Raw genomic sequence first — 27,647 nt, 5'->3', positions numbered from 1 at the left:
TACCAAGATTTAGTTTATTCCTTGCTCTTTTTTTTGTAGCTACTGTGTTGGCTTTCTCAAATCTTCTTTAGTTTTCACCTAGATTGACTTAATAACCTTTTGTGAGACCAACTTTGTCTTGAAATGTTTTTGATCCCTAAATAAAATATTTTCTTACTAAAAAATAAAGAAAGGCAGTTAAAAAATTTGTTCACATTTTTCCTGATTACCATACAAAAATATTAATCTAATTTTCAATACCCATTTGTCTGGTTTTCATTATTTCATCTCCTGTTGCTTCCCTACATACTCTATTCCCAACCAAATCAATCAGTTCCATTCCTGCCTTTGATTTATTACACTACTCTCTCTTCATTCTGCCTTTGGTTATATCCAAATTATCCCACAAGAAAATCCACTCCACTGAGTCATGCATTGTCTAGCTCAACTAGAATTTACTTTCTTTTTTTAAAGAATTTATTTATTTATTTGAGAGGCAGAATTACAGAGGTAGAGACAGAGAGAGGTCTTCCATCTACTAGGTCACTCCCCAAATGGCTACAAGGGCCAGAGCTAGGCTGATCTGAAGCCAGGAGCCAGGAACTTCTTTGGGTCTCTCACATGAATGCAGGGGCCCAAGTTCTTGGGCCATCTTGTGCTGCTTTCCCAGGCCATTAGCATAGAGCTGGATTGGAAATGGAGTAGCCAGGACTCAAACTGACACCCATAATGCATGGCAGGAGGCTTAACCTACTATGCTACACCACTGGCCCTTAGAATTTACTTTCTTATATAAGAATGTCAATAGCCCTCTCTCCTTTCCAGTAAGATGTATCATATTCTGCCCCGTTTTCTAGCTGTTTGCATAGATCTCATTTCTGTCACTAGGTCTTCATGCAGTTTTTGGCCTAGTTCCCTCCAGACAGCAATTGATCAATAAATATAAAATGGATGCATTAATATATGAATGAATTCTAAATAGATGGAAGATGCAGGAGGAAACTGGGTTTAAAAACAATCTGTGGAGGAAGGTGTTTGGTACAGTGTTTAAGATGCCACTAGAGACAATGGAATCCCATATTGGAGTGCCTGGGTTCAAATCTTGACTCTGCTCCCAATTCAGCACCTGCCAAATATGCCTCCTGTGAGGCAACAGTGATGGTCAAGTAATTGGGTCTCTGCCACCCATTTAGGAGACCTAGCTCATGGAATTCCTGGCTCATGGCTTTGGCCTGGCTCAATCCCAGCTGTTGTGAGCCTTTTTGGAGTGTGTGTGTTTCTGCCCTTAAAATAAATGAATAAATATTAAAAAAAATAGTCTGTGGAGATGTGCCAAGCAGTAGAAATTGAGGTAAAATATGTGGACTACAAAATTGCCTTAATTAGACAAAGACTGTGTGTCTTAAATTTTACATTTAGTACTTGATCCATCTTTAGGACCAAAGACTTCTCTTCATTTGTAGTGAAATGATATAGTGAATGGTTGGATACACTAATAAGGATGGAAGATTAGAATGTTTATTTGTGTTCAAGCTAATCCTTACTACAGAGATTTATGTTTTAAATGCTTGTTTCTGCTTGCAAACCAAGAAAATTAATAATAGTATTTGAGCAAGCATTGTAACACAGATCTTTTAAAAGCAACATGAATAATTAGCTGCATTCCTTCCTTAAAATATTTGTCCATAAAAGACCTAAATACATTCACCCATTGAGCCCTTACAAACTGAATTTAAAGTGAGTCTGGGAATAGACAATAGAAAAGAGCCAGCCTGGATTAAGATTAGGTGAATCAATCAGTTGGACAAGATGTTAATGAGATTTGTATTTTACATTCAATCCCCACATTGACCAGTTAACTGAACTCTATTCAAGTTCCCAAACCTATGTCTCAGTCCCTGATCAAATGAGATAAGGAAGCTGGATTGGCACAAGCACATCTCCATTCTTGACAAATAAAGCAAACTACTTCTCCTATAAAGGGGGGGGGGGGGTCAGAACGGCCATCAGGATACAGCTCATTAAATTTGGGGAGGGTTTGAAGACAGAGAAGTCAAAAAGTCCGGAGAGGAAAGAAGGACTTTGTTACAGGCAAGCCAAGAGCATGATAACTTTTGTCCCAAAAGGGAGCTTGGAAGGTGATGAATTAGAAGTGAGATGGTTCAGAGGAACTTAGTAGAAATAGAAAAACATTTTTTAGGGAGATCGATGGAAGCTGAGTGTCATGGAAAGCTGGAGGAGAATTTTGTAAGCCCTGCCTGGTCTCTTTCCCCATTTTATGTATCATTGCAGCTTGTCATATTAGCTTAGTGCATTTTTTGAGGGAGTAATAGGAATGGAAGAATTGTGAAAAAGTTAGCTCCCAAGATAGTTATGCTGGAAAAACAATTGAACACCAAACATCATTATTTGCAGGATACACTGAAGTATACATTCCTTTTTTTTCTTTTTTTCTTTTTTTTTTTTATTTACCAGGGAGTTTTTTTCCTGGAGACAAATGATGTGGGCTGCAGTTAAAAGTAAACAATTAGAGACTGGAAGCTGGCGTAGAAGGAAGAAATTGTTAATGGAATTTCTACTTTTCCCAAGCATGTGACCACACTTGTCTATAAACTTCAAGTGAGCAAAGGAAAAGACATTGGTTGAGGCAAGGAAATCTACTATGAAATGCACATGTCTCCTCCAAGGGCAGCACATTTCACAGTAACTAATGTCTCCAAATCTCCTTACCCTGGGTGTGCATCCACTTCCTGTCTGCACCATATGTGTTTATAATGACACATTGATGTCAAGTCCAGCTTGAAATGGACTAGCAGCCGCCCCTCCGGGGCAGAGGGTATGGGCATTTCTCCTGAGTCAGCTGGCGCAGGGCACACTCTCAGTGCACGATCTGCTCACTGGGTGATTGGACTTGGGACTACATGGAGAACAAGGTTGAGGGAAGGGGGTGGGGGGTGACACCGAGAGGAGATGGGACCTGTCTCATTTCAGAGGTGAACTGAGTCCCAGGCCTAGGTTAGTGGTTGTCTATCAAGTTCTGTCCAAATCCTTCCCAAAGTCAAGTACTTTAAATCTACTAACTTTGACAACTCAGGATGTGCATTTTAAATCCTGGCGCTCAGCTCAGCTATTTCTGACAGCCACTGCCAGAATTGCCATATTGCCTCAGATCGGTTAGGGCCTCATGCCTGCGATACCGACCTAGCAAACCTTAGACCACAGGGCATTGTCATTCTAATGTCCGAAAACCTCCTCCATTCCGAGTAGCTGGAAGAGAAGTTGCCCCCCAAAATACAGCAGGAACAAACCATATAAAATTGCACAGAAAATGTTGGGCATGTAGAGGCCAGAATAACACACGTGCCTCACTTACAGATGTCTGAAAACCACAGCCAGTGGCTTTATCTGCTACGCTACAGTGCCGGCCCCCAAAATTTTTATCTTAAATAAGGTTTAAGATCTACTTAACCTCAATTATTATTATTAAATGCCAAGTCCTTGTTAGAGAACTAGAATATAAAGTGTTCTTCCATTTAATTTAGATTATAAAAATATACAATATCCTCTTTTAACATATCAGAAAATGGAGATTTAGGGAAGGTAGAAAAAAATCTCCAAACATGGGCTTTATTCTTTTTTTTTTCTTTAAAACTTATGCCAACAATGTACAAAACAAGCTGCTTATGTATTATCTGGAGGAATGGACATCAACATATGAAGATGAAGGGGATCAGGGAAAAGCTTATATTTTCTTCTAGTTCAACAATGAGCAGACATCTGATGTGCATTGCAAAAGTGAAACGATGGAGTCTACTTTAAATTATCATTGTTTTATAATGAAGATATCACCCTAAGTTTTATCTGATACATCCTGGGTGAAATATTGAGTCCCTGATATCATCGTCTTTCTGGCCAGAAGTAGATCGGACTTCCCTCTTGGTCATCAATTTGGAGTTAATCTTTCTATAAAAGGGTTTATTTATTAGACAGGTAGAATGACAGAGAGAGAGGGAGGGAGAGATGTTCCACCCACGGATTCACTTCCCAAATGCCCACAACAGCCAGGGAGAAGGAGCTTAGAAATTAACCAGACTTTTCCATGGAGTAGACCCGAGGCTGCAAGGGAGAGAGAGTACTTGGGCAGGAGAGCATGTGGGCCATGCAGGTGAGCAGGCACCAGGGAAGACCAAAAAGCCACCCGTGCCAAGAGGCATGGGGGTGAACAAGAGTGGGCCCAGCGGCTCCAGACCTTTTACTTACTTCCAAAGGGGAGTGGTTACATAGGGTGATTTAATCATCAACTGACCTTAAACTTAAGGTGATGTTGACGGGTGTAGAATCATTATATTCTATAGCTGCTTCCTGTTGATCAAGGGCACAGGGCCTGCCTGTCCTGGGTCTGGAAATCTCTTTCTAACTCATCTAATGAATTTGTTCCATGAGCTGGAAAATTTTTGGTCACTACCAGTGGCTGTGTCCCTTGCATGGTCAGTTATTCTCAGAAGTCACTGAGTTCTGAAACATACAAGTTTGTCAATTAGCATAAGCAAAACGGGAACAAAACTAATTGCAAGTGGAGTGCCCCTTAAGATGGAAAAAACATTATTTTATAGACTCCCAGATAATGAGTGGTATAGGCTACCCCCATGCAGACTAGAAAACCGTATAGTCTGAGCACTGAGAATTATAATGGAAGAACCCATTAAGAAATTTTCTTTCCAATAACAGCTCCCACAGAGAATCAAATGAGGCAGTTACAGCATGTCTGCCTTAAGGTGCAGCAGCCTTGGTGTGACAAAAGCAAAAGCTTTACTATCTTTCTGCTTTTGAAGAAGTCACAGGAATAAGCAGACGTGTCTTTTGAGTTCATTTGCGAAGACTCAAAAGGTAGAAGTTTAACCCTAATTGTACTGGGGTAGTCCTGCTCAGTAGCACGTGGTAAGCTCCCTTCCATTTAGGTTGCAACCAATCTGAAGGACATCCTTTTATAAACAAGGGGAATGGCTTGCGCAGGAATTCCTAACGCTGGAGCTTCTGTTAAAAGCTCTTTCATTCTTTGGAACACCTTTAGCAGCTCCCCTGTCCAGCACAGTGTGTCTGTGTCAGGGCCTTTTAAAGCTTCGTATAAAGGCTTGGAATCCAAATCCTGAAATCCAGAGTCCAGAGAATCCTGCCATCACGGATTTCCAATGTTGGAGCTTCTGTTAAAAGCTCTTTATTTCTTTGGAACACTTTTTTTTTTTTTTAGCTCCCCTGTTCAGCACAGTTTATGTCAGGGCCTTTTAAAACTTGATGCTTGGAATCCGTTCCCTGCCATTCCCAGAAATGTCCTAAGCTGCTTTTTAGTCTGTGGTGACCCCATGCGTAGAATAGCTTCCTTTCTCTTGACTGAAAGAGCATGCTCTCCTGGGGTTAGAATATATCCCAATAATCTACCTCTTGTTTCCTGAGCTTTGTTTGGGAAATTTTGCATCCTCACTTTCCCAGATTCTGGATATAGTGGGATGCAGAAGAAATTTTCCCTTAGGCAAAGGTTTAGCACACAATAAGATGCATTGAAATGACTGTCTCATTAGTAGCCCTGAGGCCTTTGACCATTCTGTACTTTCTATTTGACCTTAAAACATGCAAGATAGGAATATCACAGGGGAACATGGAGCCAAGAATCAACGTTTGTGACATTTAATTAACTTTAAAGAAACACCTAAGATTAATAACAAATCCATTACAAGCTTTTAGATATAACTAAAATGTATGAGGTATAACAATAATTTTTACTTTACATACTAAAAGCAAATCTTTGAGAACAAGTTTTACCATTAACCCTAATAGTGTAGCTCTTTGAGGACAGATGTCCTGCATGGGAAGGTAATACAAAGTAACTCCTGTTAATTCAACAATTAACACTCCTATATATAATGTCAATGATCACTCAGCGCTCTTTACATGAGCTGCCTAGGCTGTGGAAGCCTTTCGAATCCACAAACACCGTCAGTATTTAGATAAGGCCATGAACAAAGTGAAAGTTCTTTCCTCTCTTCAGAGAAAAGTATATCATTCTTTGTTGATGGCTTATTTCCACTGGGGTCTCACCCACTGAGGTCCTTCATGTAGGGACACTTTTTGCACTGGTGTCCTGGCTTTCCATGTCTGAAATACTCTTGTGGGATTTTTAGCCAGACCAGAATGCCTTATGGGTTGATTCTGAGGTCAAAATACTACTTAAAGCAATAACTATCTGTGAGTCCGCTGTATGGACTTCTTCCCATATTGGAGCTTCTACTCCTCTTTAATCTTATCTATTATAATACCTAACACTTAATCCTATCTATATGATCATTTTAACATTTAATCCAATCTATACGACCACTTTAACACTTAAAAATGCTATCTTTACCACCCAACCTAAGGGAATTTGAGATCCCATGGCAAATTTTAAACTGTACCCTTAGAAATAAGTCTATAGGAATGTCTGCAGAACTATACAGCTTTACAGTCTCTTTGTAGAGTCTCAGAAGGTAAAAACAAACACTTGTCTTTGTGAGCTTAATTATCCTTAAGCATTTGACATGGATAGATTGCATTAGCGATAGTTCTGGCATCTTAGATCCTCCATTTGTACACCAAATGGGGTCTATTACTTTACCAAGCCTGGTATAGGGGATATAATTTTTTCTCCTTTTTTATTATTATTGTTTTTTAAACACCACCAAGTCTGAGAAACGTCATTACAGACTGCACATCACTCCTGAGGTATCAAATCTCAACAGGCCATGAGAATGCCGCCCGGTCTGAGAGGAAATCTCGGGAGACCCACCGTGCCTGAAACACTGAACCTCAGGAGGCTGAGAGAGTCAGCCAACAGCCAAAACAGCAAATTAAAACAATAAAAAAAAGCATTAAAGCTGTAATCAGTGTAAAGCCAAAATAATAAGCTAAAATAAAAAACCCCAGGGTTAAATCCAAACAGCATGAAGCAAAAGCAAAAAGCTAAAAATAACAAACCAGCATTAAAGCCAAAATAACAAACTACAATTAAAAAATAAAAAAATCCACTGTTAATCAGGCATGCGGCATGTGGCAAGCCATGGGGGCCATCAGGTTGGGGTTGAACCTGTTGCCCATCTTCCAGTAAGGGCATCTTCCAGTAATCTTCCTTCCCACAGGGGCACCAATTTGGTGACCTCATGCTTTTCATGGGGGCTGCCATCTTGGCAACCATGTTTTGATGTAGGCTGCCATCTTGGAGCGGAAGTTCCACCCTCTGCAGTGGGAAGTGGAGCCTCCACCCTATTTAATGCTCTGACTTCCTGATCCTATCAGGTTAGCAGGCAACCAAACCAGGTCTCCAGCCAGAAGCTACCAATTGAAAGCACACCTGATTTTAAAATCAAAGACCCTGGGGCAAACCAGAATTTTCTGTACCATTTAAACTCATCTCTAAAACAAAATTCTAAGTTGTACAAACAATTTGGAAACTTTTAGATCTTGATGGACTTTCAGATACCGGCTCATGAGAAAATATTTTTCTCATCTATTTTCCCAAGTTCCATTGGCACTAACATTGCATTTTTAATGCAAGAAACAGTGGGAGAAAAAAAAAATTCTTGCATTTTCACAGCCTCCTTCCAAAAACCACAAGCACTAAGACAAAGAAAAGGCACCCAAGCTCTGTCCTTTGTAAAACTGAACCACCTGAAGCAGACTCCATGCGTTTGCTAAATTAGGGGGCTGAACCCTGTGTCATTTTGAATAAAAAAAAAAATGGCTGGCTGGAGCCATAGGCGGCAGTAGTGGCCGCTCAGGCAGGTGTGGGCAGGGCAGGGCTGGCAGGAGTCATGGGTGGAGGTGCCACGTGGAGTGGCCACCGCAGCGGTGGGCTGCCAGCGGGAGCTCCAGCAGGCCCTGTCACCACAGCAGAGCCCGGCTGGGGAGCATGGCCAGCGCCAGCAAGCGCTGTTTGCAGCAGTGACTCTAGATCACCTTCTGTCCAAGCCGGTCCCTGTCCCGTCCCCAGGAACACAGGGCGGTGGTGGGGGTCCCACGCCGGTGGGAGGCGAGTGGAGAGGGCGCGCGCCTGAGTGGGCCGGCACAGGCATTGGCAAAGGGAAAGAACCCACTGCATGCTACAGGTGGCAGTGATGGGCTTGTGGTGGTGGTGGTAACGCTGCCCGGGCCTGTGCCAGAGCCAGAAGAGGGCGGTGGGGCCTGCCCACCGCGCACACTCTGACCTGCACCTGCTGACGGAGACCATGGGCTCTGAGCGACAATGGGCAGCGTGCACCAGAGCTTTGCAGCGGGAAGTTGGTCTCCTGCAGTGTGAGGGCCGCCTGGGGCCGCTGTCCTGCTGCCATGATTTTGTCAGCGGTGGGAATGAGCACGCATCGCGGGCACGCATCTGCGGGAGGGGCCCTGTGCACACGGGGCAGCAGTGGTGGCACTGGCACTGGTGGGAGCAATGGCCGCAGTGCCGGGTCTCCCAGGTCTCACCAGCACGGCTCCTCCTCTCTGTGGGATCCTGTGCCCTCAGTGCCCCCCACTCCCTTTTCCCAGTAAAGGGCACAAGCCCGTGGGGCCGGGAGGGAGGCGAGCACTGAGAGCCAGTGCGGAGCGTGCCTGGATGGCGTGCTCAGCGTGCACTGAGCAGCCAGAAATCGGCTCCTCCCCCTGCCACTACCGAGCTGGAGCAGGCCAGCAAGGTCTTGGCGTGGCCCCGCAGCCTGTCCCTAGTCTAAGGGAAGCCGCCAACGCCGAGGTGGGAGGGGATAGGTTGCAGACAGATGCTCAGAAACTAGAAGCCATGGGAAACCACTTGAAAGTTTTTTTGCCCTGTTGCCAGCTTATTATATAACAAATATTGGGAGTCCCTCCGTGGTTGCCATTTATGATATTGACTAGTTTTCTTAATAGTTGTAATATTAATTTTGAGGGTCCTTGCTGTCTCTTTAGATAAGAATTCTGAATATCAGCTCCTATAAAACAGGCACCATGGTGAGGTTTTTAGCATTTATTCAGTGAAAAAAAATACGCAGTAAAGGGAGGGCTTTGTAAGAGGGAGAAGGAGCTTCGTTTACCAGCCTTTTCCAGGGAGTAGACCAGAGGCTGCAAGGGAGAGAGAACAGGTGGGCAGGAGAACACGTGGGTCTGTCACGTAGTCCTTACCCCAAAATGTCACCCTAATCACCCAGTCATTCCTGCTGAAGTGAGTGACACTTTTATTGTTACCATTAAGCAAAATTCTTCTCTTTCAGGACTTTTCTCATTTCTTTGATGAGCACAGAGAAGGGAAAACTTTAGTTCAGAATCTTTCAAAATCAGCCTTTGTGTTATCTACTATGCCGTTCAATGCATTGTTTGCTAAATATTTCCTCTTGCTTTCGGTAGTCCATTTCAACAAAAGCATCTATGCTTATGGACAAAGAAAACAGGAACATTTAGGAATTATCCGGTTTGCTGGGTGATGCAGAATTCCATTGCAAATTATCCCATAATTGTGGCGCTGGAGTGGATACGTTGGCCCAGGCTGCATTATTGGGCTCTCATGAAGTTGTGTACAACCACAAGATTTTCTCTTTTCACTGTAGTGAGTGACTGGCAAAATGAAAAGAATTCCAGTGTATGGTGTGGATAAAAAGAACACAAAACCAATTTTGCTCCTGCACTTTCCCTCTGCAGGCTTTAAAATTTCTAATTATTATTTCGCCGTGGGAAATTCCTATCTGTACTTTGTTCCTGTTATCTCGTGAGCAGATTTTCTGGGAGACTTGCATTTTTATAAATCTAACCTCTCTGTAGGTAGATAAATAGTCTAGAGTCCGGGAAATCTGCAAAACCAAAAACATGTTTCCCTTATTGGTCTCCAGAAAACGAATGTCAGCAGCAGAGTAAAGGGGGGAATTGGTTCATGAGCCCCTCTGTATGCTGAGCCACCCCCACACACTGTGCCCTGAGCAAGGAGAAAGAGTGACATTCAGTTGCTGATTCCTGTGGTGCATTGCAGTAAAGAGTACCAAAGACAGCTCAAGAAAACTTTTTTTTAAAAGATTTATTTATTCATTTGAAAGTCAGAGTTACACAGAGAGAGGAGAAGCAGAGAGAGGGAGGTCTTCTGTCTGCTGATTTACTCCCTAACTGGCCGCAATGGACAGAGCTATGCCGATCTGAAGCCAGGAGCCAGGAGCTTCCTCCGGGTCTCCCACATGGGTGCAGGGGCTCAAGGACTTGGGCCATCTTCCACCACTTTCCCAGACCATAGCAGAGAGCTGGATCAGAGGTGGAGCAGCCAAGACTCGAACCAGCATGCACAGGGGATGCTGGCACCACAGGTGGCAGCATCCTGTGGTGCCACCTGCTATGCCACAGCACCAGCTCAAGAAAACTAAGTTCATCATTTGGTCTAGAGTTGAAGAAGAGACAACCCATGGAAAGCCTGGAAATATAGCTGGAAATCAAATGCAATAAATGTTTCTATTTGTCTGGATGCTAACTCAGGCAAGAACAAAACTCAAAATGAAGTAATACCTACTATATGTTCCTTTCATTTATAACTGTTGTCCCTGAAACATTAAGCTCTCAGAAACACCTTTTGTCTTCTCCCTCCTTTCCTTTTCACAAATCCTTCCCCTCATAACCTCCGTATGGACTTGGATACCACAAGTGTGCATGCTCCACTGATGTCCTCGGCTCTCACCTTTGCTCCAGCAGCTGTTGGCTGGAGGCACAGCTGCTACTCTCTGAGGTGGTGAAGACAAGTGGCATTTCCTGGCTAGAGAGACAACAGGATATGCATTTGCCAAGCTCAATTCCTGGATTTGCAGGAATTTTGTTACTTCTCTAATCTTTAAATTATTTTTATAAAAATATTTAAAAGTAATCACATGTCCAAAGTGACTAATTGGCACTTATGAATTAAATTGATTCACACACACACCCCAGAGTAAAGCCAGGAAACTGGTGATCCTGACCCTTGTTAATGATTCTGAGTATTGTTGAAGTGTTCAGTGGATCATGTTCCTGACAGTAAGGTGTTGTCTTTGAGTGTATCATTTGTTGGATTATAGATATTCTCATTATGTCCTGGTGTCCAGAGGCATTCATTCAAAAGGGCATCTGAAAAACCAACTTTCTGGCACATGGACTTTTCTTTACAGATACAGTGTCTTCTGGATACTGCTTGAAGTATGCAGGGGGATTTGAAACCCACTGCCTCCCGTTGCATCCTGAGCAGCACCAAACATTAGAATCCTCTTCCTCCTCAGAGTGTGAAAGCTGACTCATTCTATTGATGTAGAGAGGCAGGTAGCTACCAAGGAGGGGCTGAAGTCTCCTGCCCCTCCCTGTATCTTTGCTTGCTCGGCAGTCCAGCTTGCTCTACCCAAACTTCTTCCCCACAAAGCCCCACAACCTTCCATGCAGTGGGCAAACTGACCACCTAGAAACAGCATTGGCTAATCATAACCAATGCAGCTGCTGGCTGAGTCCCTGTGATGATCTTTAGCTAATTATAAGGTAATTATAATAAAATCACCATGCTTGACACTCCCACCACTCCCATCATGCATTGATGCCATGACACTTCCAAGATTTCCAAAAATGGGCAAGGAAATGAGCAGTACTGATACCCACTACAAACTCTGTCCTCTTTGAATAGCCAATTAAGTCCTGCTGTAAACACCACCCCTTATACCACCAGCTCACATAAAGGAATGGATCCCAACCTGGTGGAGTGCAGCTCTTCACTGAGCATGTCCACATCCCTTCTTGGTGTGGACTTGTGCTTTACGTGTGTAAAAATCTTGCTTGTCTGCTGACCTTTGCCTACTTCTTGTCCTTGAATGCATTCTTGCATTGCAGATAATAGTCTTGACTCAGCCACCACACAACAGTTTGGCCCTGTATTATTCCTCAATGTCTTACTGTGTAAATCCTCCTTGGATAAAAGTCTTGAGCACATGCACCTTAAGACACAATTCACTCCCAAGTCCATTCTTCCTGTAGCATGATTCTTTCGAGGCTCTTCATCACCTTAATATACTTTTATTAAACTTGCAAGTAATCCTTTGAATTTCATGGTCAGAAAGCAAGTATTAAATGTATATTTTTAAGTCAGTGAAGGGGTAACTACTGAAAGAACACTCAAGAGGGAATTCATCTCTTGTGTGAACTTGAGAAGTCAGAGTGCTTTGGAGTGTGACCCTGACTGGAGAAGCAAGAGCAATCCCCCACAAGATGAAGAGAAGCATATGGGTATGTTCTGCTGTGGTTGTTAGAGAATGGACTTTAGAATCAGGCAAACCTATCTATATTCAGAGCATTCATTTTTTTTATTAAATTTGAAAGGCAAAGAAATAGAGAAAGGGAGACAGAGATCTCCCCACCTCCTGGTTCACTCCTCAAATGCCCACAACAGTTGGGACTGGGCCAGGCAAGAGCCAGGAGACTAGGATTCAATCCAGTTTCTCCACGTGGGTGGCAGGGATCCAAGTATGTGGGTCATTGCCTGCTACATCCCAGGGTATGCATTAAAGGAAGCTGGAATCAGAAGCAGAGATGGGACTCAGACCTATGGGATGCAGATATCCCAAGTAGTGTCTTAACTGTGCTTCAAACATTCATTACCCAAGGGAGTGTTGTTTCTGACAACTAATCCACTGCGTGACAAGTCACGTATTAACTCTACGTCATAGTTTCCTCACCTGCAAAATGACCCTAATAAACTGAGTCCCATGACTGCAATTTTTTTTGATGAGAGATTTGAATGTGAGCTTGCAGAGAAAGGATATGACATTATGATTTTGTCTCATTGCAAAGGAAACTAAAGATAAGTAAATTGTACTTACATTCATTTATTTTATAGTTTGATTATTTTGGGGTATTTTTATGTATAGACACTAGAGCAAAAAATGCACAACACAGTGCTCAAGCTCTGCTTATAGTATTTTGAGAGTGAAGAGCCTACATTCTCACAAATGTTAATAATGAAAAACTTGCAATTAATGTAATTTAGAAAGAGGAGATAGCACGAAGCCACACAGTTAATTCTTTATGTGTATTTCTTATGCTATGATGTTCTGAAACAATTTTCTGTTAAGGAACTATGGCAAGGACACTTGTGTGAGGAGAGGGCAAGGTGTCCCCTGAAGGGGGTAGACATTCAACTTGTCAGTTCTCCTGAAATGAATCAAACCTTGGAGCAAAGATTTACAACACAGAAAATGAGTTGAAAACTATTCTCCCTAACCCTGACTGTGCTGAGTTTAGCCTGCTAGAAATACCGAGAAGCCTCAACAGGGTCTGACTAATGGGAAGTTGTACTAGCAAAACTCCCTTTAGCTAGGTGGGGTAGTTGCTCTGTAGCCACCCACAGAGGCTCTGAGATCAGCGCCATCTAATGGTCAATTAGAGGTTTTTGTTGTTGCTGTTGTTTTTGACAGGCAGAGTGGACAGTGAGAGACAGAGACAGAAAGAAAGGTCTTCCTTTGCCGTTGGTTCACCCTCCAATGGCCGCCGCGGCTGGCACGCTGCGGCCGGCGCACCACGCTGATCCGATGGCAGGAGCCAGGTGCTTCTCCTGGTCTCCCATGGGGTGCAGGGCCCAAGCACTTGGGCTATCCTCCACTGCACTCCCGGGCCACAGCAGAGAGCTGGCCTGGAAGAGGGGCAACCGGGACAGAATCCGGTGCCCTGACCAGGACTAGAACCCGGTGTGCTGGCGCCGCAAGGCAGAGGATTAGCCTAGTGAGCCACGGCACCGGCCAATTAGAGTTTTCTTCATTAGAATCAGCTCGTCCTCAACTGTACCTCAAGGTCTTAACTACATTCCAGTTCGCAAGACTATATATGGCCCCTAATGCTTGTACATTACATGGTAGCAACATTTAAAGTCATGTCTGTTAACCAGAGAGAACTGTGTCCTTCCAAGGAACATGTGGACATATGTGTGGACATTTGGTATGGTCATAATTGAAGGTGCTCCTGGAATCTAGTGGGTGGAGGCCAGAGATGAGGCTAAACTTCCTGGAATGTACAGAATAGTCTCTGGAAACAAAGGATTGCCTATTCCGGAATGTGTTGGTGCTGAGACTGAGAACCCTTCCTCTAATGTAATGCCTGCGGCCAAACAGCTGCATACAGCATGAGCAAATCAAGGTTCATGGCTGAAGGCAAGGCTGGCTATGTGGCGCCAAGTCAAGGGCAGAGCAGTGGCGATCACTAGAACTACATGGGAAGCATGTGAGTAGCTCACTGTAGACACAGTGGCATCTCCTGGAGTGGAGAGGAAACCCTGAGGCCATGCTTCCACACTGGTGTCCCTGTGAAACGTAGCAGATTATCCTTGCAAGAGAAAAAGAATACCCAGAATTCCTGAGTCCTCTCCTACTCCAAGCAGACTCCGTTGACTTGAATGTTAATATCTTAGGCCTTGATCTTCTGACGCTTTTAGGACAAGACTCAGTGTCATATGGTCCAGAGCCTCGCTGATACCATTGTACTATATGTGTGAAATGAAGAAATTTCCCCATGTGTTAGTGATTCATTTTGTAGTCTCTATCACGAAAAGTCTTCAGTCTTCCCTTCTGCCTTTTTCTGTAAGTTTAGCATTTGTCAGAGCATTCAATCCCTTTAATCTAAACTATCCGATTTTAGACTTGATTTTTGCAGCCGTTTTGCTGGGTCTTTGATTCTGTTCCTGTTTATGTGTCTATATATTTTGTGTTATCTGTACACTAATAGATATTTGCTTAGATGGAGCCACAATGGTGATAGCTTTCTTTAGTGTTCTAAGATTGATCCAAAAGCATCAATGCCTCACTTAGCATCCTTTCTATATGTTGCATTAGAGTTACTGATCTATTCATCTCACTGTATTGTGAACAGTGCTATGCCTAATGTAAATTAAAGGGCAATAAACATTATTGCAATGTTTACAGGGTTTGTGATGTATTCTTGCAAGAGGACCAAAGTACAATAGATCATTTGCTTGTACTAATTTTTCCACCCTTTGGAGATAAAAGAATGCCTTTGTTTTAGATTTTCAACCACAACCTCCAAAAGATATTCCTGAAAAACAGGGAGAGTAAGAATGGTAATTCTTTGAACTCTGCTGAAGTTTTTAAAAAGTTGTCCAGTGGACTCTGTAAAGGCTGGTAACCCACAAACTCCCCCCGTACTCTAGTCTACTCTGTTGAATTGGGTAGGCTCAGGGCTCTGTGGTTCAATTTGAAGTAGAAGAAACAAAGAGAATATGGAAGGGTGGTTTATTAGGAATGTATTATACTCCATGCTAATGTCAATATAAATGCAAAATAAAAACCCAGCTGGACTTGAATGCCTTGGAAAGATTCTGTCATTCTTCAGAATTTCATTAATCTCATCACAAATAATGGAGGGCTGTTCTGTCTGCCTACCCACCTCCATTTCCCTACCTTCAGTCATTGTTCATTTTCAATAGTTGTAATGGCCCTGGAAGTATTCATGAATTCCGCTTGCTTCACTCTCCTAATCATGTTGTCGGCTTAAAATTCACATTTAATTAACCTCTTCACCCAAGGCATAAATCAATAATAAAACTCCAAATGCTTACCATACCAATAGTGATTTTCATTTGGAAACCGTTGGAAATCAGACGCTAGGATGCCTGAAGAAAACTGGAGAACTTTTGAGGTGTGGAGCAAAAAAGGAATGAACACAAGAGGTACAAAAAAAAAAAAAAAAATGAAAGCCCTGGGTTTGAGAGATAAAATTTACTTACTTCCATTTCAGAAACAACCAGATATTTTGGATGGGTTTGAAAAAATATTTTAGCTAAGAAAAATTAGAGGCAGCGTAACACCCTGAAATGAGAGTGATGTTTCACTCTACTTCTTAAGTCAGAGAAATCATACATGAAGAAGTATTGTTTAGGGATAGGAATTAAAGCTTGGTGGCTTGACAAATCGAATTCAAGTTCTGGCGCTAATGCTTTAAGCCATGTGACTTGCATGAAGGGTTTAACATCTCGCAATGCCAATTTTCACTTATAAAATGGGAATACTGATATCTACCTTACATAATTATCACAAGGAGTAGGATTAAATAGAGAAAGGAAAGCTTCACAGGTATGTGTGGTCCATCCACACAAACCTACACACACAATACAACTGAAAGGGCCTGACCCTCTGATCTCTATTGATGATTGTTTGATGCAGAGGAGCACTGGGACCCAAGTTAATCTATGTTCTCCCTTGAAATTTTTAAATGCAGAAGATAATTAGTCTCAAATCCTCTCAACTAAGGATGTTATCAAATAGAAGCCAAGGAGCCATGTATGTTTCCTGACATAAAAAGTAAGTAGTACATACCAAGTATAGACACTCAAGTGTAAGTTGAGAGGTACACAGATTGGTTCATTGTAACATTCAAGTCAGGAGTTGCTGTTGTTCCCAGAGGACCATGTTCCATTTGCATTTGATTGAATAACTCCTACCTTTCATTGTCATATTAATGACTTTTATGAGACATAAGTTACATATCATAAAACACATACAATGTAAGTGTGCACAGAATTCAATAATTTTTAGTGAATTTATAGTTATGCAACCATCAACACAATACAGTTTTGACTATTTCCATCACATATCCATGCAGTTTTACAATTGATTCAAACTCTTACCATCTGGCCCAGCAAGCACTGATCTGTTTTTTTTTTTTTTTCTTTTCATTGATTTGTGTTTTCTTGGAATTTTGCATAGTTATAAAACATCGATCTTGGAGCCTGGCTACTTGCCCTCACCACAGTTTTTGAAGTTCATACCTGTTGAGGTGTGTGTTTGTAGTTGCTCCTTTAATTACTAGATAATATTCGCTTATTAGAAAAAGCCACATTGTTTATCCTTTCACCAGGTGACAAGCATTTAAATTGTTTCTGGTTTGGGGCTATTAGGAGTAATCCTGCTATAAAATTTTGCGTACAGATCTTTGTGTGTCTTATCACTAATCTCATTTCTCTTGGGCAGACAATGGGAGTAGAATTATGGGTGTGCATTATAAGTGTATTATTACATTTTTAAGATGAAAACTGTTCCAATGTGATCCTACCATTTTACTTCTCTAAGAAGACTTCTCCACTATAGAAAACTTGGTAGAGTCGACCTGCTGTTTATAGTCATTCTACTGAATGCATGCATGTTTCATTATGGTTTTAGTTGGCATTCCCCTAGTGACTAATACTGAGGTGTTTTTCTTGTGCTTATTGGTTACTCTCTTATCTATTTTGTGAACTGGCTATTCAGATATTTTCTTCATGTTTTAATTGGGCTGTTTGTTTTTCTTCACTATAGTAAAAGTATATTACATAGTCTGGATACAAGTCCTTTATTTTATGTTTAATTTGCAAATATTTTCTCAGATGCTGTGATTCATTTTTCCACTATCTTAAAGGTGTCTTTTTATGAGCAAAATGTTTTTATTGTGATTAAATTCAATTTATCAATTATTTTCAATGTGGATTGTTCTTGGGTTGTTATGTACAGAAAATCCTTGTCTAATCCAAGGTTTCCAATGTTTTCTATTTGGTTTCATTCTAAAAATCTAACACCTGAATTTTTACATTAAGGATCTATTCCATTTTAATTAATTTTTATTTATGGCATGAGTAAGAGTCTAGGTTCATTTTATTTTGTGTGTATACATGCAAATATGTCTATATGTTTCTAAAGTTAGAATTTCTATGAAAAAGAAACATCCTGTTGGGACTCTGATGGAGATTGAATTGAGTCCACACATCTGTTTGGAAAGAACCACCATCTTTAGGATATTGAGTCACCCATTACAAGATATCTAGTCCCATTTTGTCTGTGTTTGTTGGATTTAGGTTTCTGTCAGTTATAACTAAATGATTTCTGACTTATACATCATTGTCTCACTTTCTCTTCTCAGTTCTTTTGATCCGTGATTTCAAGGCAAAATTATTTTGTGATAAAATAATTTACCACATTTTTGGCAGCGACTCCTCAAGTTAAGAAAAGTGAATGTGAGGAGAGAATTAAACAGAACCCTAACTACTATTGCATAAGAAGAGATGGCGGATAAATAACATGTATGGCAATAAAACCTTCCTCTTAGGATGACTGGGAAAAATAATCTATATTAGCCTATTATTTTCATCTTTGCTTTTCTTCTTCCAGGAACATTTAGGGCTTGAATGTCTGTCTTTAGGTACCCAGCCAAATTGGGAATTCAGTATCATGGCAGTTAACAAGTCTATAATTCTTCAATGAAAGGAAACAAATATTACAAGCTCAAAGTCACCCCAGCTTATTGCTCAACTAAGTTTTTATGAAGCAGCTCAGTCATTCTAGCTGTTGCCTAATGGTCTTGTGTTGAGAAGATTGAGATTAGGATTGAAAGTCAAACATAGCGTAGGATTTGGGTAGCAGTAAGAAGTTCACAAGACCATGGAAAAGCATAATGCAAATAATTCTTAAACTTGCTTAAGACTAGGGATCCTCTGTAATTCCACAAGGCAGAGTGGAATTACTCTTCATACATAGGGTTTCAGAAAGGGTCCTGAAACTGTGTCACCTTCAAATGAAGCTAAATTAGCCTAAGACTAAAGACCAAAGTGGAGTCACTGAGACAAACCTTAAAAACAAGATTGAACATGAACAGTATTCAATTCACAATGGCTGACATCCAATAGAAAATCACCAGATGTTCCATCAAACAAGAAAAGATTATACAGTAGAAAAATCAATCAATATAAACTGATTCAGAAATGACAGAGATGATAAATTTAGCAGGTACAGATGTTCAAACAACTATGAAAAATACACTCAATATGTTCAAAAGTGGAATATGTGAAATAAATAAAGGACACAAAAGACCTCAACCAAACTTCGAGAGTTGAGGAACACAAATTTGAAATGAAAAAACACACTTAGTGGCACATCATGCATTTGACATTTTAACAAAAAAAGAAAAGATGGTCAAATTTAAAAACATAACAATGAATATTGTCTAAAACAGGAAAAAAGATGAATAAAAAGTGCTAAATAATGCCGCGTTTTGTGGGATGATGCAAAAATGTCTAGCGTATGTGTTATGATTTCCAGAAAGGGTAAGTTTGGAAGGAGGGAGAAAAAAATATTACAGACATGAATACCAAAAACATTCCAAATTTGATTTTTTGAAAAGTATAAGCCTATATTCTCAGAAGCTCCACAAGCTCCGTGGGGAAGAAACATAAATAAAACAATGCCAATGCATGAAATAATGAAATTGTCAAACGCCTGTGATAAAGAGATACTGATTAGGAACAGCTTGGGAAAACACAAATGCTGTACACAGATAAAAAGATAAGAATGATGGCCTGCTGCTAATTAGAAATTATGCAAGCTGGAGATGATGAGAAAAACCTTTAAAATATTCAAATAAAAACAAAACAAAAAAATCCACCAACCTAGATACCTAGTGAAAATATCTTTAAAAACAACAAAAATTATTTTCAGAAAAATTAAAGCTGGGACAAACCATTCCCAGCACATGTGTCCTACAAGAGATGTTCAAGGAAATCTCTCAGCAGCATTGCACACACAGAGCATCACAAACAGTCGTAATAGAAGTTAGCTGAGAAATAGAACATTTTTCTCATTTTAAATCTTTTTTTAAAAAAATATTTATTTTGAAAGTCAGAGTTACACAGAGAGAGGGAAAGACAGAGAAAGAGATCTTCCATCCACTGGTTTACTCTAAAATGGCTGCCATGGCTAGGGGTGGGCCAGGACAGGAGCTTCATCTGGGTCTCCCATGTGGGTGGCAGGGGCCCACGCACTTGGACATTCTTCTGCTGCTTTTCCCAGGTCATAAGGAGGGAGCTGGGTCAGAAATGAAGCAGCTGGGCTTGAACCCTCATCAATATGGGATGTCAGTGTTGAAGGTGGCAGCTTTTACCCAGTATACCACAATGCATGTCCCACTTTTAATCTTAATATAATTAGTGGTGATCCCTATAGGATGATATAATAAAAAGGACAGTGGGTCTAAAACATGTAGGAGAAAAACACGTGACAGCAGCAAAACAAAAGGAGAGGAAATTGATAACATTCATGAGTTCTTGCACGGGTTGTCAAGTGCTGTAGTTTTTTTTTTTTTAACGAAACCTTTTATTTAAGGAATACAAACATCATATATTTCATAATTACAACTTTAGGAACATGGTGATTGTTCTCACAATATCCGCCCTCTCCTACCCCTTTCTCTTCCCTCTCCTATTCCCATTCTTATCTTTTACTAAGATCTATTTTCAATTAACTTTATACATATATGATTAACTCTAGGTTATATAAAGAGTTCAACAAACAGTATGAAAAAAACTGTTCTTCAACAGTCGAGACAAGGGCTATTCCAAGTCCTCGCTTCTCAAAGTGTTGATTTCACTTCTATAGATTACCTTTTAGGTGCTCTATAAGTTATCACAGGTCAGAGAGAACATATGGTATGTGTCCTTCCAGGACTGGCTTATTTCACTAAGTATCATGTTTTTCATATTTATCCATTTTGTTGCAAAACAACAGAATTTTTTTACTGCTGTTTAGAATTCCATGGTGTACAAATCCCATGATTTCTTTATCCAGTTTCCATTGATGGGTATTTGGGCTGATTCCATAGCTCAACTATTGTAAATTGAGCCGCAATAAGCATGAGGGTAAAGATAACACTTTCATATGCTGATTTCATTTCGCTTGGGTAAATTCCCTGGAGTACGATGGCTGGGTCATTTGGTAGGTCTATATTCAGATTTCTGAGGTATCACCATATTGTCTTCCATAGTGGCTTTACCAGTTACATATCCACCAACAGTAGATCAAGGTACCTCTTTCCAGAAATCTGGCATTTGATTGTTGATTTCTGTATGAAAGCCATTTTAATGGGGATGAAGTGAAACCTCATTGTGCTTTTGATTTGCATTTCCCAGATGGCTAGTGATCCTGAGCATTTTTTCATGTGTCTGTTGGCCATTTGGATTTCCTCTTTTGAAAAATGTCTGTTTAAGTCCTTGGCCCATTTCCTACCTGAGTTGTTTGTTTTGTTGTTGTATACTTTCTTGATCTCTTTGTAGATTCTGGTTATTAATCCTTTATCAGTTGTATAGTTAGCAAATAATTTCTCCCATTCTGTCAGTTGCCTCTTCACTTTCCTGACTGTTTCTTTTCCTGTACAGAAACTTTTCAATTTGAAGCAATCCTATTTGTTAGTTTTGGCTTTAACTGCCTACACCTCTGGGGTCTTTTCCAAGAACTCTTTGCCTGTGCTAATGTCTTACAGGGTTTCCCCAGTGTTCTCTAATAATTTGATGGTATTGGGTTGTAGATCTTTAATCGATTTTCAATGGATTTTTGTGTCAGGTGTAAGATTGAGGTCTTGCTTCATATTTCTGCATATGGAGATCCAGTTTTCCCAGCATCACCTGTTTAAGAGACTGTCCTTGCTCCGGGGATTGATTTTAGCTCCTTTATCAAAGATAAGTTGGTTGCAAATGCATGGATTGATTTATAGTGTTTCTATTCTGTTCCATTGGTCTATCCATCTGCTTTTGTACTAGTACCAGGCTATTTTGATTATAATTGACCTGTAGTGTGTCTTGAAGTCTGGTATTGTGATGCCTCTGGCTTTTTGTTGTTGTTGTTGTATAAGATTGCTTTAGCTATTCAGAGTCTCCTGTGCTTCCATATGCAATTCAGCATCATTTTTCTATATCTGAGAAGAATGTCCTTGATATTTTGATTGCTATCACCTTGAGTTGTAAATTGCGTTCAATAGTTTGGACATTTTGATGATATTGATTCTTCCAGTCCATGAACATGGAAGATTTTTCCATTTTTTTGTATTTTCTATTTCTTTAATGTTTTGTCATTTTCATCGTAGAGATCTTTGACATCCTTGGTTAAATTTATTACAAGGTATTTGATTTTTTTTTGTAGCTATTGTGAATGAGATTGATCTTACAAGCCATGACATTGTCTGTGTATACAAAGGCTATTGATTTTTGTGTGTTGATTTTATATCCTGCCAAACTTTTCTATGAGTTCCAATAGTCTTTATTGGAGACTTTTGGATCCCCTATATATAGAATCATGCCATTTGTAAATAGGGATAGTTTGACTTCCTCCTTCCCAATTTGTATCCCTTTAATTTCTTTTTTTGCCTAATGGCTCTAAAACTTCCAGGACTAAATTTCACTTGTGCTGGGTGAATAATCTTTCTGCTGTGTTGTTGGAATTGATTGGCTAATGTTGAGGACTTTTATGTCTATGTTCATCAGGGAAATTGGTCTTTAGTTCACTATTTCTGTTGTGTCTTTTTCAGGTTTAGAGATTAAGATGATGTTGGCTTCATAGAAAGAATTTAGGGGATTCCTTCCCTTTCGATTATTTTGAACATCTTGAGAAGAATTGGAGTTAGTTCTTCTTTAAATGCCTGGTAGAATTTAGCAGTGAAGCCATCCTGTCCTATGCTTTTACTTGCTGGAGGGTCTTTGATACTGATTCAACTTCTATGTTGGTGACGGGTCTGTTTAGGTTTTCTGTGTCTTCATGGCTCAATTTAGGTAGGTATTATATGTCCAGGCATCTCTCCATTTCTTCTAGGTTTCCTGGTTTGTTGGCATACAGCTCTTTGTATTAATTTCTGATAATTCTTTTTATTTCTGTGGTCTCTGTTGTTACATTTCCTTTTTTATCTCTAATTTTATTGATTTGGGTCTTCTCCCTCTTGCTTTTGGTTAATTGGTCCAGTGCTGTGTCAATTTTGTTAATTGTTTCAAAAAAACCAGCTCTTAATGTTGCTAATCTTTTATATAGCTTTTTTTGGTTTCAATTTTATTTCTTTACTAATTTTAATAATTTGTTTTCTTCTACTATTTTTGGGTTTGGTTTGCTGTTGTTTTTGTAGCTCCTTGAGATGCATTGATAGCTTATTTATTTGGTGCCTTTCTAATTTATTGATGTAGGCACCGGCTGCTATAAACTTTCCTCTTCCCATTGCTTTTGCTGTATTCCATACATATTTACATGTTGCATTGTCATCTTCATTTATTTACAGAAATTTTTTAATTTCTCTTTTGATGTCTTTAATGACTCACTGCTTATTCAGGAGCATGTTGTTCAGTCTCATGTGTTTGCATATGTTCTAGAGATTCTTGAATTTTTGATTTCCAGCTTAATTCCATTGTGGTCAGAATTGTGGTAAGAGATGATGTATGGTATGATTTTTTTTTCTGAGACTTGCTTTATGGCCCAGCATCTGGTCATTCCCAGAGAAAGTTTCATACACTGTTGAGAATAATGTGTATTCTGTGACTGCAGGATGGCAAGTACTATAGGTATCTGTTAGATCCATTTGGTCTATAGTGTTGATTAACTCTGTTTCCTTCCTGATTTTCTGCCTGGTTGATCTGTCAGCTGCTGGAAGTGGTGTATTGAATTCCCATGTTACTATTGTATCAGTGTCTTTGTCTCCCTTTATATCCATTAATATTTCTTTTAAATAGCCAGGTTCTCTGTAATTGGGTGCATTTGTTTTTTTTTAAAAGATTTATTTTATTTATTTGAAAGAAAGAGTTACAGAGAGGTAGAGACAGAGAGAGAGAGAGAGAGAGAGAGAGAGACCATCAATCTGCTGTTTCACTCCCCAGATAACCAAAAATGCTGGAGCTGTGTCGATCCAAAGCCAGGAGCCAGGAGCTTCTTCCAGGTCTCCCACGTGGGTTCAGGGGCCCAAGGACTTGGGCCATCTTCTACTGCTTTCCCAGGCTATAACAGAGAGCTGGATTGGAAGAGGAGCAGCCAGGACTAAAACTGGTGCCCATGTGGGATGCCTGCGCTTCAGGCCAGGGCTTTAACCCGCTCCATCACAGTGCTGCCCCCTCATATACGTTTATGATAGTTACATCTTCCTGTTGAACTGATCCCTTAATCATTGCATAGTGTCCTTCATTTTCAACGTTTGTTGTGTTAAAGTCTATTTTGTCTGATATTAGGATGGCTACACCAGCTCTTTTTTTTTTTCATTTCTGTTAGCATGAAATAATCTTGCGTCCTCTCACTGTCAGTGGGAGTCCTTGTTGATAATGTGTATTTCTTACAGGCAGCAAATAGATAGGTCTTGTTTTTCAACCCATTCAGCCACTCTGTATCTTTTAACTGGAGATTTGATGCCTTTACATGAAGGTTATTATTGATAAGTAACAACTTGTCCCTGCCCTTTTTCCCTAAGTATTCTTATTGTTTACTTTGGATTTCCATTGTATTTTTACTGGGAGATTTTCTGCTTTCACCTTCTTTTGTAGTGATGATCATGTTTCTGTGTATAGCACATCCTTAGGCATCTTTTGTAAGGCTGGGCGGGTGGTGACAAATTCTTCCATTTCTGTTTGTTATGGAAGGTCTTTATTTCACCTTCATTCATACATGATAACTTTGCAAGGTATAGTTTCCTTCATTGATAGTTTTTCCTTTTAAGACTTGGAAGGTATCATGACATTCTCTGCTAGTCTGTAGGGTTTCTGATGAGAAGTCAGCTGTGAGTGTAATTGGAGATCCTCTGAAACTAATTTGGCATTTCTCTCATGCACACTTTACAATCTTTATGTTTTACTGTGGAGAGTTTGATTACAATGTGTCATGGTAAAGATCTTTTCTGGTCATGTCTATTAGGAATTCTGTATACTTCCTGTATACTTGGATGTCTTTCTTTTTCCAAATTTGGGAAGTGTTCTGTAATTATTTCAATAAAAATCCCTTCTAGTCCATTCTCTATTGCCATACTTTCAGGAACTCCTAAGACCCATATTTTGGCTCATTTGATAGTATCTTGTAAATCTCCAGTTGTGTTTTTTAGTTTTCTAATTTCTTCATGTTTTTGGTCTGACTGTAACATTTCCAGAGATTTGTCTTCTAACTTGCATATTATTTCTTATGCTTCACTGAGTCTGGTATGCTTCACTGAGTCTGGTGTTAAGACTTTCCACTGCATTCTTTATTTGTTCTATTAAATTCTTCATTTCTAAGATTTCATCTTGATTTCTCTTTAAGATCTCGATTTCATGGGAGAAATTTTCTTTCATGTCATGTATGGATTTCATTAGTTCATAAATTTGCTTCTGATCACTTCTAAATAATGCTAGGATCAATTTTTTGAATTCCATTTCTGGCATTTATTCAATTTCTTCATCTTCACATTCTAGTACGAGGTGTTGTGTTCTTTTAGGGGTGTCATGTTGTCTTCCTTATTCTTGTTTCTTGAATGCCGCATTTATTATTTGGTATTTGTAGAAATACTTGTTGGTTTCTTTTTTGTTTTTTCTTTGTGATGGGTTTTATCTTTAGACTATGCCTCTGTGGTTAGTGGAATGTCTGCTTTTATGTGAATACACAGAGTTGTGTGGTGGGTGCAGCAGAGCTGTGTTCAGTTCTCCAAGATGAAGGGAGTGTCCTAGGTGACACTCAGGTGGGTATCATAAATCTCGTTTTTAAAAATTTTTTAATTGGAAGGAAGATTTCTTTTACTCTATTGGTGTGGTCTCATTCTTACCTCCTCTCCTCAAGGGAGACCAGTACCTGGGCGCTAGCCCCGGTGGATACAATATTCATTGACACTTCCCCAAAGACCACACAAAGGATCTGTGCAGTCCTCAGTGTGAGCACAGATCACACAACAATGACTTCCATCAGGAAATCAGGGAGCCCCGAGCATGTGGAGCCACCCTCAGTGACTGCTCAAAGTGCCAGCCATACCCTATGCCTTCTTACGCTGCCACATTGTTTTCACAGTCCTTGCACACAAGCTCTCCACAGTCATGAGCACCCAATCCCCTGTCAGTGCTCCCAGCCAGACTCAGGTGTATCTGCTTGGCTGGTTGCTGGGTGTGCAGACACAAGCTGGTGCAGCTGTTACGTTTGTCCAAAATGGTGCCTTCAGTCTCTTGGCTAGTTACAGGACACCAGTGCAGAGTGGTTGGGGAGAAAGAACCATGTCCCCCTTTTTTCCCCTCTAGTTTGGCAGGTACACTGTTCCTTACAGGGCTCCAAGCTAAGTCCATATCAGGCTCTTCCCACAGCTTTATCACCAGTGAATTGGGCTGCTTCGGTCTGATCTTACCTCTTTCTCCAGTGCTGGTGCTGAGGCTCTGGTTTGCAGGCATCCTGAATCATGCACATCCACACTGTTCACATAGGTCCACAGTGTCCCTGTATTTTGTGTGGAGTTTCCTCTGCCATTTTCTTCCTACCTCTTTCCTGAGACTATACTCTCTCCACTTTTTTTTTAAGCTATCTTCCCATTAACAAGAGCAGTCAGCTCCCTCACTATTCCACCATCTTGGATCTCTGCCATGCTATAGTGTTTGAAGTTTGGCTTTGTTGACAGGAAAATCTTTTTCATTACTTAGAATCAATAATCAGGGTCGGCAAACTAATTGACAAAGACTTCTATCAAGAGAAAAGATAAGGCTTATTTATACATGAATTCAGGACAGTTTTTTTTTCTTTTTTTGTGTATGTTAATTTTTTTAACTTTTATTTAATAAATATAAATTTCCAAAGTACAGCTTTTGGATTACAGTGGTTTTTTCACCCCATAACTTCCCTCCCACCCACAACCCTCCCATCTCCCGCTCCCTCTCCCATTCCATTCATATCAAGATTCATTTTCAATATCTTTATATAAAGAAGATCAATTTAGTATATATTAAAGATTTCAACAGTTTGCACCCACATAGAAACACAAAGTGAAAAGTACTGTTTGAGTACTAGTTATAGCATTAATTTACACTGTACAACACATTAAGGACAGAGATCCTACATGAGGAGTAAGTGCACAGTGACTCCTGTTGTTGACTTAACAATTGACCCTCTTGTTTATGGCATCAGTAATCACCCTAGGCTCTTGTCATGAGTTGCCAAGGCTATGGAAGCCTTTTGAGTTCACCAACTCCAATCTTATTTAGACATTTAGACAAGGTCATAGTCAAAGTGTAAGTTCTCTCCTCCCTTCAGAGAAAGGTACTTCCTTCTTTGATGGCCTGTTCTTTCTACTGGGATCTCACTTGCAGAGATCTTTCATTTAGTGGTTTTTTTTTTTTTTTTTTTTTTTTTTTTTTTTTTTTTTTTTTGCCAGAGTGTCTTGGCTTTCCATGCCTAAAATGCTCTCATGGGCTCTTCAGCCAATTCTGAATGCCTTAAGGGCTGATTCTGAGGCCAGAGTGCTTTTTAGGACATCTGCCATTCTATGAGTATGCTGTGTATCCCGATTCCCATGTTGGATCGTTCTCTCCTTTTTAATTCTATCAGTTAGTATTTGCAGACACTAGTCTTGTTTATGTGACCCCTTTGACTCTTAATCCTAACATTATGATCAATTGTGAAGTGAAACTGATCACTTTGACTAGTGAGATGGCATTGGTGCATGCTGTCTTGATGGTATTGAATTGGAATCCCCTGGCATGTTTCTAACTCTACCATTTGGGGCAAGTCCTGTTGAGCATTCGCAAATTGTACATCTCCTCCCTCTCTTATTCCCACTCTTATATTTAACAGGGATCACTTTTCAGTTAAATTTAAACACCTAAGAATAATTGTGTGTTAATTACAGAGTTCAACCAATAGTATTAAGTAGAACAAAAAAATACTAAA

This window comes from Oryctolagus cuniculus, chromosome 2, assembly GCF_964237555.1.
Source record: "Oryctolagus cuniculus chromosome 2, mOryCun1.1, whole genome shotgun sequence".
In the NCBI taxonomy this organism is placed as follows: Eukaryota; Metazoa; Chordata; class Mammalia; order Lagomorpha; family Leporidae; genus Oryctolagus; species Oryctolagus cuniculus.
This window is presented reverse-complemented; position numbering follows the sequence as displayed.